The sequence below is a fragment of the Pinus tabuliformis genome, chromosome Q, assembly GCF_031772625.1.
Source record: "Pinus tabuliformis cultivar Carrire ecotype Pingquan chromosome Q, CPIR1, whole genome shotgun sequence".
NCBI classification, from domain to species: Eukaryota; Viridiplantae; Streptophyta; class Pinopsida; order Pinales; family Pinaceae; genus Pinus; species Pinus tabuliformis.
In genome coordinates, this window is record NC_142296.1 from 690,937,029 (window position 1) to 690,948,841 (window position 11,813).

The window sequence follows — 11,813 nt, forward strand, 5'->3', positions numbered from 1 at the left end:
TCTAGTTTGTGTAAAATTCTCTCATATTACCCTCCATTACTAGAACGAAGACACCCTTAAAATCATTAGAAATGCTCTCATAAAAAGCATTGATTAGGTTGAAACCTGAGATGGAATGTTCACTCCCACCAGGATATGTGTCAAGATTGAATTGTAGAAAGAACTCCCATAATCCATATACATTTATTTGGATAATTGGAGCTTACTTACCTTATGAATATGGGCATTTCACCTTATTATGAACATCTAAGTAAGGTTTGTTACAATATCATGACAATACCTCTCATCCTCCTTTGATATGATAGATCCAAATCCAATTTAGAATAATACAACTTGTCTAATAGATATTAGCACCTCGGCATAACCCTCTCTCATCTTAATTGATTGTTAATCCATAACTCATTTCTAGATGAAAATGTCACTCCCTCATCCCAAATCCTATCTTAAGGAGGCTCTAATGATAACCTAATAGCCTTAACCATCACTCATTAGAAAAACATGCCCCCCTCTATTTTTATATAACCCTATATGGACTTAGGACCTAGATTTTTCATGTATTGTATCCAATGAGTGGAACTAGTGAGTTAAAGGCTCCCTGATTTTCATTTGGGAGAGTAAGACAAATGAAAGTTCAAGAATACTCTTAAATAATGGACAAAATCTAATTCATTAGGACTAAAACCCACAATTTACTCTGTCAAATAGAAGTTGCAGAATATCTAAGGGATCACACAAAAAAATATGGTCTCTAAAAGTCTTCTCACAGAGGAAAAACAAATTTTACAAAAACTCCAATTGACATTAAGAAATGACAAAGATATTGACATAAAAAATTTTGGAACTTTTGGCTGAACGCTGGGGACCAAAATACTTTGTTCTTCCATAAATAAGAAAAACAATGCATCTAGAGAAACAACAAAAAATCTATATCTTGAGAGGAAGGCGTTATGAAACTAGCTCAAGAAAAGATAGATCAACGCCTTAGAATTCAAACTCTTCGAGGGGGCAACCTCCTTTACATTACATAAATGAACAATTCTTGGATGATACAAATGAAAATACCTCCTTTCTATATATAGGAGTCTAAGGGGTCATAACATAATCAGAGCCGACATAACAATAATAATGTAAGGGCACAATAATAACAATAGTGGGCTTCTATGGGGCACATTAGTAACAATATGGGCACTACATGGGTACATCAATATAATAAGTGGGTTGTACTAATAACAATAAGAGGTTACACTAGTAGTATAGGGGCCTAACATGCCCCTCTTCTTCAAAAAGCGTTGTCCTCAACGCTTGAGTAGTTCTTGATGCTTCTGTATAAAATTCTTGTCCTCCCATGCAGAATCTTCAACGGGTAAGTTCTTCCACTTGATGAGATACTCTGAAATTGATCGATTTCGTAGCTGTCGGGTTCTTGTTTCTGTGACTGCTCCAGGTTCCAATATGATTTTTCCTTCCTTTTCAATACCTGGCAATATTGTTTGAATTGGGATCTTTTGCAACTTTTGAATAAGTGGCCATACTTCTTTTTCCTTCTTCCATTCATCCCTTGCTTCGTTTATCCAATCTGGTTGGATAATAGAAATAACACAAACTAATGCTTCCACATCCTCATCCTTGAAGAGTCTTCCCATTCGGTAAGGTCGCCATTTTTTAAGTGCATGTAGTATTTCCAACATTTCCTTCTCATAAATAGCTTGCTTTAGATGTAGCAGTAAAAATACCCAGTCGCCTACATCAAAACAATTTTCACTATGATGTTGATCTACCTGTTGTTTCATTTGATTTTGCACCGAAGTGGCATTATCCTTTAAAAGTTGGAGAACTTGTTGTTGATGCTCGATGTGATCTTTCACTGCTTGAACCTTTTTCTTCTTGATATGTCCTTCTATCTTTAGAGTTTGAGGAGTGGTAATTTCTTCCAATCCTTTACAAGATATGGTCAGATTCATTTCTTGACGCTCGATGTGATCTTTCACTTCTTGAACATTTTTCTTCTTGATATGTCCTTCTATCTTGATAGTTTGAGGAGTGGTAATTCCGACCAGTGAATTACAAGATATGGCTGGATTCATTTCTTCTTTCTTGATGTGATATTTCACTTCTTGCACCTTTTTCTTCTTGATATGTCCTTCTATCTTGAGAGTTTGAGGAGTGGTCATCCTTTCCAATAGTTTACAAGATATGTTCTGATTCATTTATTCTTTCTCTGGGGTCGGGTCCTGGCATATATCCTCTTCTTTTGATGTTTCTTGATCCTTTTCTTCCTCCTCTTCATACTCTATGTAAAATAATTTCTTCTCAGCACACTTATGACCTTTAGTGCATTTGCTGTCACAATTGTAACAAAGCCCTTTTTCTCTTTTTTCTTCCAATTGTTGTGGTGTAACCCTTGTAGGTTGTGGAAGGCTAGGAGAAACAACATGTCCATCTTTAAAGTTGTGAGGGGTAGACTTCCTTGTTGCCATAATTTTACTTTCAAATATGTCACAAAGCCCTTTTACTCTTTCCAATTGTTGTGGTGTTGCTCTAAAGAAGGTGTTGCTCTTTGTATCCTCATAATGTGCTATCATTTCCTCCGTGCGAATTGACTACGTAACAAGTTGTTTACGAGAACAAAGCCCTTTATACCATAAAAATTGATCTGGTTCTAAATATGAAGATGCAATACATACCTTTTGTAACAGTGGTACACCATGTAGATCAAAATATTTCTCCATCTGAAGTATCCAATTTACCAGATCCTTGCCATCAAACTTCCTCATCTTGCTTTTTCTTTATTTTAGGACCTCGATCTTGAAATGACTGTAACTTTGTACTTGCGGATATTTAAGCTCTTAAATTTCTACCTGTAGTAGCCCTCTGTGTCCTATTTCCAATGCCACCAGTCTGATCCAAATTGGATTCTCCAAAAAAGAGTTATGCACAATCTCCCAAGATGACCTGATTATAGCCTTTCCAGAAGAGCGAACTTGTATGACGTGCCACGTGTCAATTTTTTGACCTTTGGCTCTAAAAACGATATACAAGAAACTACAGTCCGTCCTCTTTCTGTACCTTCTTACGAAATTTAAATCCAATGCTCAGAGAGAAAGTTATGACTATTTTCCCCAGGTCACATGTTTGGAATGTAATTTAGGAGTCTGCAAAAAGACCAACTTCCTCAGATCATATCTCCACCAATATCACGCAAAACGCTCTGAAATTCGGACCCAAGGTTCAGCGTGATTTCTTCTCAAATGGGTTTTTTTTGCAACTTTTGAGACGTCACAGAAAAAACGTTATAGCGAAAATTCCATGATGACCTGTTTGGAGGAGTGAAACCCTAGAATCCAAAGCTCTGATACCAAATGTTATGAAACCAGCTCAAGAAAAGATAGATCAACGCCTTAGAATTCAGCCTCTTCGAGGGGGAAACCTCCTTTACATTACATAAATGAACAATTCTTGGATGATACAAATGAAAATACCTCCTTTCTATATATAGGAGTCTAAGGGGCCATAACATAATCAGAGCCGACATAACAATAATAATGTAAGGGCACAATAATAACAATAGTGGGCTTCTATGGGGCACATTAGTAATAATATGGGCACTACATGGGTACATCAATATAATAAGTGGGTTGTACTGATAAAAATAAGGGGTTACACTAGTAGTATAGGGGCCTAACAGAAGGAGAAATTCTAAGTACATATGACCATATTAGAGAAGAAACTTCATATAATTTTCCATATACATAGAAAAACCCATAGAATATGCAAATGCTATAGAGAAAACACTTGAAAAAATACCTTAGGTTGTTATTAAGGATGAAAATGTTAGGATTGTGCAACCAATCAATGCCAAATAATTTTGGGAAGCCCTTAACTCTTTTGATTCTAACAAATCTCTAGGCCCTAATGGGTTATCTACACCATTTTACAAATATTTTAGGAATATTATTAAAATAGACATGATCAGGATGGCTTCGTATATCCATAAGTATTCAAGGATGGTGGGAGAAGTAAATTCAACATTTTTGGTGCTAGTTTCAAAAGAAACAAACCCTTCCACCTTCAACAAATTCCTCCTTATATCTGTTTTGAATGTCTAATACAAGCTCATTTACTAAAATAATATCAAATAGACTAAAATCACTCCTTCCAAAACTAATCTCAAAAGCGAAATACAAATAATGGAGAATACTATCCTTGTCCAAGAGGAAAAACATTTAAGGATATGTAGAGGAGAAAAGGGAATGATAATAAAATTTGACATGGCCAATACCTTTGATTAGGTCTAATAAAGTTTTATCTTCACAATGATCCTTCGATATGGCTTTAGTCCTAGGTTTATAAATTGGTTCATAGCTTGCATCAATTCCCCATGGATTTTTTGTTGGTAAATGGAATATGACCAGGATTTCTTTGGCCTCTCGAGGAATCAAACAAGGTTTCCCATAGAGATATATCAATTTTTATAGGGTTTAAAAATGTAAAAGATGCACAATTTGCAAATGTCGCTCTTATGATGGGAGGAGCTTTAATAAGCATAGCAATAAGTGATGACCCTTAGTATTATAGCAATAATTTTGCAAGTCTTAAGGGTTCTCAAATTTAATTGTCAACCTGGGGTTATATAAAATAAGAGGGGTCAAAACTATGTGTGCATCGTGCAATTAATTCTTCCTTTGTTGATTTGAAGCAATTGAAGGGAAACTAGGTTGTATAGATACCACTTTTGTTACCTATGCTACAAGAAATACCCAAAAATTGTATAAAGGAAAACAACAGGTAAACCTAATCTAATTACAAGAAGGGTGTTGGGTGTGGAGCCTGATTATCTTCTTTATCCAAAGGTATCACCACATTGGACCCCAATTCGTAATGTGGCGGCAATGCTGCCCATAATATTTGCGCTGCAAGGGGGGTCCAAGGGGGTGGCTGCGATCTTTGGGAGGCCCCCCTAGCGGGGGATCGGGGGTAGCGCCCTCAAAGCTAAAAATAGATGTAAAATTGCCTTGTAAAATGTTGTAGTTTTGTAGTCAATCTAGGTCATTCATTATGCGGAGATCTGACAATAGAAGTCATGTTTAATTTAGGTTTTTTTTCCCTAGAAGGCAACCCCTTGCTATATATGAGGGAATTGTATTAAGTCTATGTAGATCAGTATTTTGAGCGAGAAAGAGAGAGGATATTGAGCGAGAGAGCACAAGGAATTACAATGGATCTATTGTAGGTGGTATCTCTTCAGTTTGCTGGATAATATAAAAGGAAGGACCAACTGTTTCTCCGTGGATGTAGCCAAAATTAGGTGAACCACGTATATCTGTGTCTCTCTTGTTTTATGTGTTCCATTGCTCAATAATATATAATTTCTAACAATTAGTATCAGAGTCGAAGATTTATTTGGCTGATAAAATCACGGGAGAGAAGGGTTCCGGTTCGAGTGGGAGAAATGGTGGAAGATGGTAGGTTTAGGGTCGAAAAATTTAACGGCCAAAACTACCAGCTGTGGAAGATGCAGATGGAAGATTATTTGTACCAGAAATATCTGTACCAACCATTGAGAGGAAAGGCAAAGAAGCTAATGAGTATGATAGATAAAAAATGGGATATTCTCGACAGAAAGGCACTTGGAACAATACGGTTGTGCCTAGTGGCGTCAATAGCGTTTAATATTTTAAAGGAAACAACAACAGAGGGTTTAATGAAGGCATTGGACAAACTATATGAAAAACCCTCAGCCTCAAATAAGGTATTTATTATGAAGCATTTATTTAATATGAAGATATCATAAGGTGAATCTGTTGCTGATCATTTAAATGAATTTAATACAGTTACCAGTCAGTTAAGTTCTGAAGGGGTAACTTTTGATGATGAAGTTAGGGATGTGTTATTTCTATGCTCATTTCCAGAAAGTTGGAAAGGTTTAGTTATGGCCATTAGTAACTCTATCTCTGGATCTAGTACATTAAAGTTTGATGATGATGTCGGTTCAATCCTTAGCAAGGAAATGCGACGGAAAAGGTTCGGTGAGACATCATGTAATGCTTTGACTGTAGAGACTAGGGGAAGAAAAATGGAAAGAGGAAAGAGCCCAGGATATTGCATTAAGTCAAGGAAAGGCAAATCCAAGTCTAGATTAGGGATAGTGTGTTGGAAATGTGAGAAGAAAGGACACGTGAAGAAAGAAAACAAGTCTCGGAAGGGAAAAGAAGGAGATGTGCAACAAGAAAACAATCATGAAGCAAATGTGACAGGTGATGTGTTGCAAGATGCTTTAATTATTTCATTAGAAAATATTATTGATGCTTAGGTGGTATATTCAAGGGCCTCATTCCATGCCACACCTGATAGGAAACATTTTCATGATTATGTTCAAGGAGATTTTGGACAGGTTCGATTGGGTGATGACAAACCCTGTAAAATCATTGGAATGGGTACAATTTTCATAAAACAGTAGAATGGAAATCAATTGCTATTGAGGGAGGTAAGGCATGTTCCAAATTTGAAGAAAAATCTTATTTCAACAGGGCAGTTGGGAGGCGAAGGCTGTGTAACTACTTTTATAGATAAAACCTGGAAGGTCACTAAAGGAGCCTTGGTAATAGGAAAAGGAGAAAAGGTTGGTACATTATATTTATGTAATGGTATTTCTAATTCTGTTAATTCTTTAACCTCTACAGGAGAATATACAACATTGTGACATCATAGCCTTGGGAACATGAGTGAGAAGGGGATGTGGATTCTTCACTCAAGAAATTTGCTTCCAGGTTTAAAACATGTTGATTTAAAATTCTATGAGAATTGTGTTTATGGAAAACAGAAGAGAGTCAGATTCCTCAGAGTTGGGAAATAAAAGAAGAGCAAAAAATTAGAACTTGTGCATACAGATGTATGGGGACCTGCTTAGGTATAATATCTTGGTGGCTCTCGCTATTATGTTATTTTCATTGATGATGCAACCAGAAAAACCTGGATTTATTGTATTCGAAATAAATGTGATGTATTTGATACTTTCAAGAAATGGAAAGCTTTGGTTGAAAATGAGACAGGAAAAAGGTTGAAGTGTCTCAGATCAGACAATGGAGGTGAATATTGCAGCAAAGAGTTTGATAGGTACTGTTTAGAGAATGGAATTCATAGAGAGAAGATAGTTCCAGGAACACCACAAGAAAATGGTGTGTCAGAAAGGATGAACAGGACAATCATGGAGCGTGCAAGGTGCATGAGATTGCATGCAAGATTGCCTTTACAGTTTTGGGCATATGTTGTAGATATTATTGTTTATCTAATAACAAAGGGTCTTCAAGTTCCTTTGATGGTGGTATTCCAGAGGAGGCATGTATAGGTAAAAAGGTAAACTACTCATTTTTAAAGAATTTTGGTTGTGAAGCCTTTGTCCACATTAATAAAGAAAATAGAACAAAGCTTGAGGAAAAATCAAAGAAATGTACCTTTATTGGATATGGTGTTAGTGATTTTGGTTATCACTTTTATGATTATGAAAAACACAAAATCATTAGGAGAAGAGATCTCATATTTAATGAAAACGTTTTGTATAAGGATCAACTCCAGGAAAAGAAATAGGAAAAAGAAAACATAGAATACACAGTGCTTGATGAGATCGCGGATAAAGTGAAGGTGCCTGAAAATCATAATGATCAACAACAAGAACAAATACAGCAACCACAACAACGACAAGCACCTCAAACACCTGAAAGTGGTGTTAGAAGATCTACGAGAAAAAGTAGACCCCCTGAACAATAATCTCCTTCATTATATTATGTATTGTTGACTGATTTTGGTGAACCAGAATGTTATGAAGAAGCAGTGTAGGTAGAAACCAGGAAGAAGTGGGAGCAAGCCATGAAAGAAGAGATGGACTCCTCATCACATAACTAGACTTGGGAATTAGTCAGGTTTCCTACAAGTAAAACAACATTGTAGAATAAATGTGTTTACAGGTTGAAGGAAGAAGATGGGGGTAGAAAATGGTATAAAGCTAGACTTGTGGTGAAGGGGTTTGCACAGAAAAAGGGTATAGACTTTGATGAGATATTTTCTCCTATTGTTAAAATGACTTCAATCAAAACTATTCTAAGTCTAGTAGCAGTTGAAGATTTGCATCTTGAGCAGTTAGATGTAAAGACAACCTTTCTCCATGGGGATTTGGAGAAAGAGATATATATGAAGTAGCCACAAGGATATGAGGTAAAAGGGAAGGAGAAACTAGTGTGCAGGTTGAAGAAGAGCTTGTATGGCTTAAAACAGGCTCCAAGGGAGTGGCATCTAAAATTTGATAGGTTTATGTCTGAACAAGGTTATATTAGATGTCACTATGATCGTTGTGTTTATCTCAAAAGGCAAAATGATGGAAGCTATATTATATTGCTATTGTATGTAGATGACATGCTTGTTGCAGTTTCTAACATGCATGAAATAAATGTGCTCAAATTGTTTTTGGCAAACTTATTTGCAATGAAGGATTTGGGTGCTGCAAAACAAATCCTTGGTATGAGAATAACTAGAGACAAGAAGAATAAAAAATTAACATTGTCTGAGAGTGAGTACATAGAAAAGGTGTTGAAAAGATTTAATATGCAGAATGCAAAACCAGTTAGTATACCTTTGGCTATCCATTTCAAACTAAGTAAGGAGGTGTGTCCCAAAACATAGGAAGAAATGGTTTATATGTCTAAAGTTCCATATGAATCAACAGTTGGAAGCTTAATGTATGCAATGGTCTGCATAAGGCCTGATAGTGCACATGTAGTGGGAGTTGTAAGCAGGGACATGAACAATCAGGAAAATAACATTAGATGGCGGTGAAGTGGATTCTCAGGTATTTGAGAGGTACCACAAATCAATCATTATGCTTTGGTGGTTCAAACATTACTCTACATGGATATGTTGATGCAGATATGGCGGGTGATAGAGATAATAGAAGGAGCACAATAGGGTATGTGTTTACTATAGGTGGAACAACTGTCAGTTGGGTTTCAAAACTGCAAAGTGTTGTTGCACTCTCAACAACGGAAGCAGAGTATGTTGCTGCTATAGAGGCTAGTAAAGAAATGATTTAGTTACAAAGGTTTTTGGATGAATTGGGTAAGAAGCAGGAGTTGGGCATGTTATACAGTGACAACCAGAGTGCCATACATCTTGCAAAGAACTCTGCATTTCATTCCAAGACAAAACATATACATTTGAAGTATCATTTCATACGGTCAATGTTGGAAGATGGACAATTGAAGCTGGAAAAGATACACACTAGCCAGAATCCTACAGATATGTTAACAAAAGTTGTAACCAAGGAGAAACTGAGATTTTGCTCAGTTTCAATTAGTCTTCAAGTATGATGAAGTAGATAAGAAATAACCAGGTCCAAAGTGGAGTCATTGTCTAGCAAATGAAGCAGTGGTGGAGTTGCTATAATCAGTCTCCAAGTGGGAGATTGTTGGGTGTGGAGCTTGATTATCTTCTTTATCCAAAGCTATCACCGCATTGGACCCCAGTTCGTAATGTGGTAGCAATGATGCCTGTAATATTTGTGCTGCAAGGGGGGTGGCTATGACCTTTGGGAGCCCCCCCTAGTGGGGGATCGGGGGCAGCGCCCCCGAAGCTAAAAATAGATGTAAAATTTCCTTGTAAAACTTTGTAATTTTGTAGTCAATCTGGGCCGTTCATTAGGCGGAGATCTATGGTAGAAGTCATGTTTAATTTAGGGTTTTTTTCCCTAGAAGGAAACCCCTCGCTATATATGAGGGAATTGTATTGTGTCTATGTAGATCAGTATTTTGAGCAAGAAAGAGAGAGGAGATTCAGCGAGAGAGAAGAGGGAATTACAACGGATCTGTTGTAGGTTGTATCTCTTCAGTTTGCTGGATAATATAAAAGGAAGGATTGGATGTTTCTCCGTGGACGTAGCACAAATTGGGTGAACCATGTATATCTGTGTCTCTCTTGTATTATGTGTTTTCTGTGTTTATATTTGTGCAACATTTATGTGTTCCATTGGTCAGTAATATATAGTTTTCTAACAAAGGGAAAGAAAATAATTTCATGAAACCTTGAAAAAAATCAAATATATTCTATTATGCATGGTAAATAAACTTTCAAATGAAAGAGAGCATTCAAACAATAAACCCTAATTTGCAGAAAAGAAAGTAGTTTTGTTATACCCACTACGTTAAGGTTTATAGGGGGTATCTGAACTTATAAATTCCATATTAAGGGTCTGGTGTGCACTGTAATTTTCTAAGGAAGTATGAACATGCTTTGAGTGCAAATATAAAGGTTCTTGATGCAATTTGTAGGTTGTTATAGAAGTCCATATTTTTCTATAAGAGACTAACCTGAGACAAGTATTATGAATTCTACATGCGGTTTGAGATATGGATAAGGTGAAGGAGGGTTAGAGAAGGGTCAACAAATCTTTATAAAGCCTAGGTACCTTTGATGGATCAGTTCATGCAACAAATATGCGAATTTGAAGTTTCATGTAGGTTGTCAAGAGATAAATTTATGAACTAAAAAATTGCAAAAGTGTATGTCAATAAGCAAAGAGATAGTAATCTAAGTAAGTTAAGTGAACAAAATGTGTACTAACTATATCCAACAACTTTTTTCTAAATCAAGAACTACTATCTAAGATTAAATCAGAATGCATAAGTGGAATGATAAACTAGCTAACTCCATAAAACGATATTAATAATAGAAAGGATGAGTTGAACTTCTGAATGAAAAGAGTATTACTGCATAAGATTATTTATTGCTAGATTCATCAAAGAAATATGCATAAACAAACTTGGAGGTTGTTAGAGTCAGTGTTTGCATACTGCCATCAGTAATCAAAACTCCTCTTTTATATCATATTAGTGTCCCATTTGAAATTTTTATCATTCCACCTAGGTAATCATGTAAAATTTTACTGATTGATGGTAGCCTAAAATAAAAAATCACACTCCCCTCTCAAAAAATTGGTATTCGATGGCCCACCTTCATGTGTCTTGCTGAGCATCCATTGACTATAAAGGCTCATTTCATCATGTTTTATGTTAGTCAAGTCCACCTGAAGTCCAGTCATTCAAGGTTCCATTAGGTCACCTAGGTTTCATTTTCCCAAGGTCCAATAAAGAGCCATATCACTACATAAGGCCAACAAAGTATGAGAGTAAAGAAAATAATATCCATTTTTCAGTCAAATAAGGGTTTACAAGTATGTAACCATGGTTGTTGAAGTTCCAAATTTGATTTTAAGCAAGAATTTCATTCCAATTTGTAACTTTTTCAAAAGAGAGATGTAATATTTTTTATTTTATTTATGTAATTTTATGTTTATCATATGTAATAAGTCACCATTTTAGTTGTTTACTCAATTCCATTGCCAAAATCTCAACATCATCCACCTGTAGAGAAAAAAGTCAGAAGTCAAAGAGGATTAGTGTGAAAATTTTAAAAGTGACATGAAACATTAGAAAATGGGTTTTCAAAGCATAAATTAAATCCATTCAAGTATAAAAGCCCTCAAAAACATCAATTCAACATTAATTTGCACTCCTACACTCTCAAAGCATCCTCAACAAAAGGTATTTTTTGAGAAATTGGGAAAAACAGGGGCAGAGGGTGCGTTTTGAAACTGGAGGGTGCATTTTGAACTAGTGTTGCACGTTTGCCTCAAAACGATGAGTATATCCTAAGGGAATTGCGCACCTGTTAAGAGAGGCAACATTTGACTAGATTGCAATGTGTTTGCCTAAAAACATCCAGAGATTTCCCAAAGAGAACTACATCATCTCCAAGCTTCAAATTGTGTC